An 8073-nucleotide genomic window follows, 5' to 3' on the forward strand; every position below is an offset into this window, starting at 1 on the left:
GTAATAATGCTCTTTTTTTCTCTTTAGCTCACCTGAACATTTTGGGTCATAAATTACCAATGCTTTCTCTTAAGAGCCCTAAGTGCAAAAAAATGTTTAATTCTGATAGGTTTTTTCTTAAAAATCTGTGGGACCTAGGAAAGTTTTTTCTGAACATACAGGGTCATGTGAGTTCCCCCTACAATAACCTCTCCCATTTTTTAAATACTTCAATCTAATTGATCATGACAACAAGTTTTCCAATTTTGCAAAAAGTGTCAATTTTGCTCAATGAAAAGTTGCAATATTGCATAACTTTTATTATTTTCGTCATGAGAATGAATCGTCAACTTCAATATGTCTTAGTGGGTGGTTTTATGTTAGGCATGCTCAATACTTTCACAATTATTTTTCTTTGCCTTTAATTTTGTATTCATGACATCTTTGTGAGATTTTGCCAAGATCAAGAGCTCAATGAAAAGTACAAAATAGAGACAAGTTACAGGACAAGAATTATTGGAGTTGAGGAAAAATCAACTCTACAACTCCTAAAGATCACCTGCATGCAAACCTATCATAGAAGGAGAGAAGCAAAAAAGCTATGGAGGCTAGAATTCAAAGATCCAGAAAAGAGGAGTCATATTGATTGTTCAACAAGAATGCAATTCAATAATTACAGTTGTTCTGAAAATAAAAAGAGGGAATCCTTATAAAAGGATACTCGAAACCCTAAAGGTGAAAACCCTAAAGAATTATAAGATTCCTAAGTTTAGCTTAAGCATAGAGTATAATAGACTAATAATTAAATAAATAATTATTATCTAATAAAAGATAACTCTAACACCCCCCTTAAGATGAACTTAGGGAGTAACTAAAAAACAACTAAGGACTAAAAAAGCATGTAAAAAATGCAAGAAAGCAACAATGGGTCCCGATCACTAGGCCTGATGAGGTACCCAAGTACAATAAAATCTCTGTAAAGTGGAGAAAAGGGAGAAAACTTTATGGGAACAAAAATCCTCTCCAAGAAGAGATGAAACCTCAAGTGAAGGACTAAGAAGCCTCCAAACAAGACTGTTCCAAAAGATAGGAACAAAAAAAGAAGAGAATGAAGAACACCACTAAAGCATGAAATAGCTGCAAACACTGTTGAAGAGTAACTGCTGATATGAAGAACATCCACTGAAATATAACATGACCAGGTAGAGAAGATTGCAATCTGCATGAGTGTCCTCAAATGACACTACTCGAATCAGATGGAAAACAATTGAACTCGAAGATATATAGATGGCATGAAACACCATAGCTTGAAGAGCTGATCAATCGAACCAAGGAAGCATTAGAACAATAGGACAAACCTCCCCATAATGCTGAAAAGAGAGAGGGACATGTACACTAAAAAGAACGACCAACAAGAACTACATGACAAAGAACCAAGAACATCAAAGGCGCAGAGAAAGTAAATAGTATCGTGGAAGGAACACTCACTTGACACACATCATGAGGGTAATATCATGGAAGGAACACTCACATGACAAAGGTAGATGGAAAACAAAGGCAAACATCAACCCCCCCCCCCCCCATGACACTTTATAAGTAGTACATGTACAATAAGGCATAAGATGTGCAAGATCCCAAGTATGATTCTTCATCAAAGAAGAATACTCCTCATCCATGGCCCTATCCCACTCTGGATGACCCGTCGCCTCTGAAAATTTCTGAGGATCATCCGAAATGGCATGACTCAGAAGACTAGAACCAGATGTTTGTGCACGAGTACGATGAGTGTCAATAGGATCACCTACCATAGAACCAACAACATCAACTGTAAACCGGGCCCACTTGGGCAAAGGCTAAGCAACATGTGGTGGTGGTGGTGGTGGTGGTGAAGGTGGACCATCATCTGCATCATCATCAAGGAAGAAGGAATCCTCAAAAGATGAAGAGGGAGGAGGAGGCAGCAAGGGATAAGCTATTGATGGAGAATCCATCTGAGGAAGGCGCTCATCAAACTGGACATCCTGCCTAAACAAGACCTTTCTGGAATCAAGATCAAACAACCTATATGCCTTAACATCCTCATAGTAGCCAACAAAAATGAGTGGTCTGCTCTTCCTCTCCATGGCTTTCCTTTGAGAATCTAGAATAAATGCCCAAGCCTCACTACCAAAAACTCAGAATGAAGAAATATCAGGCTTGACATGGGACCAAGCCTCCTCAGGAGTCAACTAGTGCAATGCCTTATGAGGCATCTGATTCTAAATATAGGTGGCACAATTAACTGCCTCAGCCCAAAAAGCAGGCTACATAGAACGTGACTGAAGCATGCAATTGGCCATCTCTAGTAGTGTTTTGTTCTTTTTCTCAGCAACACCATTCTGCTGAGGGGTGTGAGAAACTGATAATTGATGTTGCAAACCATGCTCTGATACCATATTGGAGTTGAGGGAAAATCAACTCTACAACTCCCAAAGATCACTTGCATGCAAACCTACCACAGAAAGAGAAAAGTAAAAAATCTATGGAGGTCAAAATTAAGAGATCCAGAAAAGAGGATTCATATTGTGCAACAAGAATGCAATTCAATAATTACAGTTGTTATGAAAATACAAAGAGAGAATCCTTATAAGAGGATACTCGAAACCCTAAAGGAGAAAAACCCTAAAGAATTATAAGATTCCTAAGTTTAGCTTAAGCATAGAGTATAATAGGCTAATAATTAAATAAATAATTATTAGCTAATAAAAGATTACTCTAACACCCCCCCTAAAGATGAACTTAGGGAGTAGCTAAAAACAACTAAGGACTAAAAAAATATGTAAAAAATGTAGGAAAGCAACAATGGGTCCCGACAACTACAATAAAATATTTGTAAAGTGGAGAAAAAGGAGAAAACCCCGTGGGAACAAAAATCCTCTCCAAGAAGAGATGAAAGATTAAGTGAAGGACTAAGAAGCCTTCATAAAAGAGTGTTCCAGAAGATAGGAACAAAAAAGAATGAGTAACACCACGGAAGCATGAAATAGATGCAAACACTGTCAAAGAGTAACTGTTGATCTGAAGAGCCTCCTTTGAAATAGAACATAACCAGGTAGAGAAGACTGTAATCTGCATGAGTGCCCTCAAATGACACTACTTGAATCAGATGACAAACAAAGGCAAACAACTAAACTCGAAGATACGGATGGCATGAAACACCAAAGCCTGAAGAGCTGATCAATCGAACCAAGGAAGCATTAGAACCAACAGGACAAACCTCTCCATATTGTTGAAAAGGGAGAGAGACAGGTACACTAAAAAGAACGACCAACAAGAACTGCATGATGAAGAACTAGGAACATCAAAGGTGCAGAGAAAGTACATAGTGTCGTAGAAGGAACACTCACTTGACACACATCATGAGGCTAATGTCGTGGAAGGAAACTCACGTGACAAAGGTAGATGGTAAACAAAGGCAAACATCAACCCCCCATGGCACTTTATAAGTAGTGCATGTACAATAAGGCACAAGATGTGCAAGATCCCAAGTACACAATGCATGGTAGCACTTTATCTTAGTGTGTTTGCATATATAAAATGCTACAATGATCAGAAGAGATAGAAGACTGGAAACAAAAATAACAGCCAAAGACGAGACATCCTACTCAAAGAAAGAGATCCCAGGACCTGAAACATCCAAGATATTCACCAGAGTGCTAAAAACAAAAAACTAAATAAAATATACCTGGAGAAGAATCTGGAAAGAAAAATCATATGAATGGAAAGAACATAGAACAATCTTTCCAACGATATAAAGTTTTCAGAAAACAAAGTTCAAATGCTCAAGTTACGTCTCTCAAAGTGCAAAAATGAAACTTTGGCTTTGACAGTAAAAAAAATATCAAAAAAGAAAAATCAAAAATCAAACCTCCAGATATGGATAGTGCTCAGAAAGAGCTTTCCAACGATCTAAGGTTTGTCGAAAAATGCCTTTGTATGATCAAGTTATGGCCAAAAGAAAAAAACCCCTCTTTTACGGCATAAAGAGGACAAAAAAGATTTTTTTTTTTTTTTACTGAAAAATTTTCTGACGGTATTTGTAGGTACATCCATATGGATTTTCGTGCCTTGAAAAATGTGCTAATAAAAAATCATGCCCCATATGCCCCTGTCACCAAAAATAGGCAAATTATATATCAAAATTCATGAAATCAATCTTCTGAATCCAATTGTGAGGTCCTTTTGGCACCAAAATGTACCAAAAAATCAACTACCCCCAGAAATGAAAAAAAACAACTACACAAACCCTCGAATACTCAAATCTGAAGAACAAGACGCAAAAACTCTCATGAAGAGAACAGGGGGATGCGGATTTGGAGCTCTGATACCATATTGGAGTTGAGGAAAAATAAACTCTACAGCTCCCAAAGATCACCTACATGCAAACCTATCACAGAAAGAGAGAAGCAAAAAGCTATGGAGGCCAGAATTCAAAAATCCAGAAAAGAGGAGTCATATTGATTGTGCAACAAAAATGCAATTCAATAATTACAGTTGTTATGAAAATAAAAAGAGGGAATTCTTATAAAAGGATACTCAAAACCCTAAAGGTGAAAACCCTAAAGAATTATAAGATTTCTAAGTTTAGCTTAAGCATAGAGTATAATAGACTATTAATTAAATAAATAATTATTAGCTAATAAAAGATAACTCTAACAAGAATAAATTGTATTCTCATCAATAGATAGATGATCAAAGATCAATAGTTTTTCATATAATGAATATGAGCCTGCATATATAGGCAAGGCTATATGGATATGTGAGCACACAAGCATGACATGTGGCTCAATAAGAAACAAAGGTAGGTAGGAATTAGGTGTGGTAGGTAGGAGAAATAATAAAATATTCCACATGAGGTGGATCAACCACCGAAGGTGGAATTATCACTCCACAATAAGTGGATATGATAAGTAACACCAAGATCAACACCATAGAAGGTGGAAATTCTCCTACACACACAATCCCAATGTGGCACAAACACCCAAGTGTCTCATACCCAAACTACTATGAAATGCATTATCCTAAGTAAACTTAAGTAAGGTGTAATAATATCCATGATGAATAATTATTTACACCAACAATCTTCCATCCTCTTTGCCTATTTTATCTAAACAAATAGATCTATGATTGTCTTTTCAAATTCTTTGAGCTTGTATTTATTTTTTAATTCTCATTCCTTGGTATTCTGATATCATCTAGGGTGGATATAAGCTCTCTTTCTAAATCAATTTTAACTTCTTCTTCATCTCTAGAGTTTGCTTTTTTTTTGTATTACCGTCTAAGATTTTCATCGCCATGAACATAGCATATTCCCTTTCATTTTCACTCTTAGATGTGTAATGATCATATTTTTTAATTCTCATTCCTTGGTATTCTGATATCATCTAGGGTGGATATAAGCTCTCTTTCTAAATCAATTTTAACTTCTTCTTCATCTCTAGAGTTTGCTTTTTTTTTGTATTACCGTCTAAGATTTTCATCGCCACGAACATAGCATATTCCCTTTCATTTTCACTCTTAGATGTGTAATGATCACATCATAAGATGAGTATCTATACTCATTAAAATAAATGCTTTTCTTAAATTTATGAAAAAAAGAAATCTTGTACTTTTCTCTTTATAACTCTTTTGGTAGGGCTTGTATTCTTCTTCTTCAGCATTACTTACTTTGTAAGTAAATTTAGAAGCAATGTGATCTATCTTACCATAATTGAAATATTTTAGAGGTAACTTGTCTTTGTATATGTTGGTGCCACTCTTTAATTTCCTTACAAATTTTTCTTCGTCTAGATCCAATTCATCATTAGGGTCAAAATATTCATTCTCCTTTGATGCCTTGAAATTTACCCTTTTTCTTGAATATTTATCATTCACAATCCTCATCTCATATCTAGTCATTATTCCATGCAATTCATCCAGAGTGATAATGCTCATATCTTTAGCTTCTTCAATCACATAAATTGAATCAAACCTTGGGGGAAGGGATTTGACTACGTTTTTCACAATCAGTGCTTCTTTCACTTCTTCACCAATTCCTCTAATGGTATTGATAATTTTATCAACCTAGAGAAGGTATGTGACAATATTTTCTTCTCCCTTCATCTTTAGACTCTCAAACTATCCTCAATAGTTCTAAAGTTTTCTTTTCTTATCCATGTCATCACCTTCATAGATGCTATAGTATTTTGTCCCAAATCTCATTTGTGGTCCTACAATGCATTATCTTGACAAACTTAGCATTAGATAAACCACATAAAATAGAATTCTTTTCCATTGTATTATTCTCACAATATTTCTTTCTAACCTAATCTCTTCAAGGATTTTCTAAAATTTCATAACCATTTGCCACAAATTGCCAAACATCAAACCTTAGTTCCATTAAATAAGCTTACATCCTTACACTCCAAAAAGTATAATTGTATCCATCAAATAGTGATGCCTTATTTGAAGAAAACCTTCATGTGTTATGATGTGTGATATCTTGGATCTACCTCAAGCTGTTAATCTTCTAGAAGGAACTTATCTTTGATGCCAATTGTTAGACATGCAAATATTGAGTGGGGGTGAATCAATATTTAATAATTTTCACTTCAAATTATCACATCCATAAAACCATCAAAATATTATCAACAACAAAGTAATAAAAGAACACAACCACACAATAGAACACTATATTTATGTAGGAAATCAGAAGGGAAAAACCATGGTGAGAATAGTTGTTTGGATCTATTTCCCAAATTTAACCTCACAAAAATAGTATAGAACTTACAATTGTTTTGTAGGAACCAACCCAAGAAGGATACATCAATCCCTTAGAAATTTGATTTATATTAGGAACCAACCTATAGAAGACACCAAACCCCTGAAACTGAGCTACAACACATCCACTAAGTACCAACTTCCTCAGTTACAATGAAGATATAGAAATAATAAGAGAAACTGACATGAAAACCTTTTCAATATAATATAAATCATCTTATGGATCATACTTTTTTTATTGTACAATCACAATGTGGACAAGATATTGCATCTTTTCTCACACACTATAATATATATTCAATCACCACCTTCATCACCTTAGCATTAATTCACACACCTTGCATAACTAAATCTCTCTCTCTCTCTCTCTCTCTCTCTCTCTCTCACACACACACACACACACACACACACACACACACACATATATACATATATACATATATACATATATACATACATACACATATATGTGTATATACATACATACAGATATATACATACATACATACATACATATTGATGCAATGCAAAAGGGGCACAAGGCACAAACACAAGTTCAAACGTTAATAGATTAGTTCCAACCAAAACCAAACACAAATGAACTCAAAAACCTTAAGATGCATACCAAGAGAAATATAAAGCAAACAATGAAAAACATACACAAATGAAAGAGAGAAAGAAGTCTCCCTAAGATGCTCCCAAAGATGTTGATAGATGTTCCTCCCTTGCTCTTCTCCTCTCCAAGATCCAAATGGGTGATTGTAAGTAGCTCTCAGCTTTTAGCACAAAACCATGGATGACATGAAGAATTGAAAGTGGTTGAAAGATGATCTAAAATCTATTTTTATGCAAATGTCTAGAATAAGATTTCTATGAGAAATCTCTATGAACATACAAGTATAATAACAATGCAAAAATGTTTCCTCCTTTGCTTGAGAAGTGAGGTCCTTTTATAGGGAAAAATGTTGATTGAATGGCCAAGATTGAGTGATCTTGTGAAGGGCTAGGATTGATGGGTTTGTGATCCATGTGATGGCTTTCAACCCAATCCCATGATGACAAGTGTCAACATGAGATGGCTTGAGAGGAGAGGGAAGGAGCATTTAATGCCTGAGGAGACATGAGGGTTACCCTAGGAGGGTTTGGTTAGGCTTGAGTTAGTGGATAAAGCTTTTATCCAATGGATACTGCTTTTATCCAATGGATAAACTCTTGTGCAAGAGTTAATGGAGATAACCATGGTCAAAGCAATAAATGCTTGAAGAGACTCATGAGTTAAATGAGGTTTGAGTTAGA

Source organism: Cryptomeria japonica, chromosome 6, assembly GCF_030272615.1.
Source record: "Cryptomeria japonica chromosome 6, Sugi_1.0, whole genome shotgun sequence".
NCBI classification, from domain to species: Eukaryota; Viridiplantae; Streptophyta; class Pinopsida; order Cupressales; family Cupressaceae; genus Cryptomeria; species Cryptomeria japonica.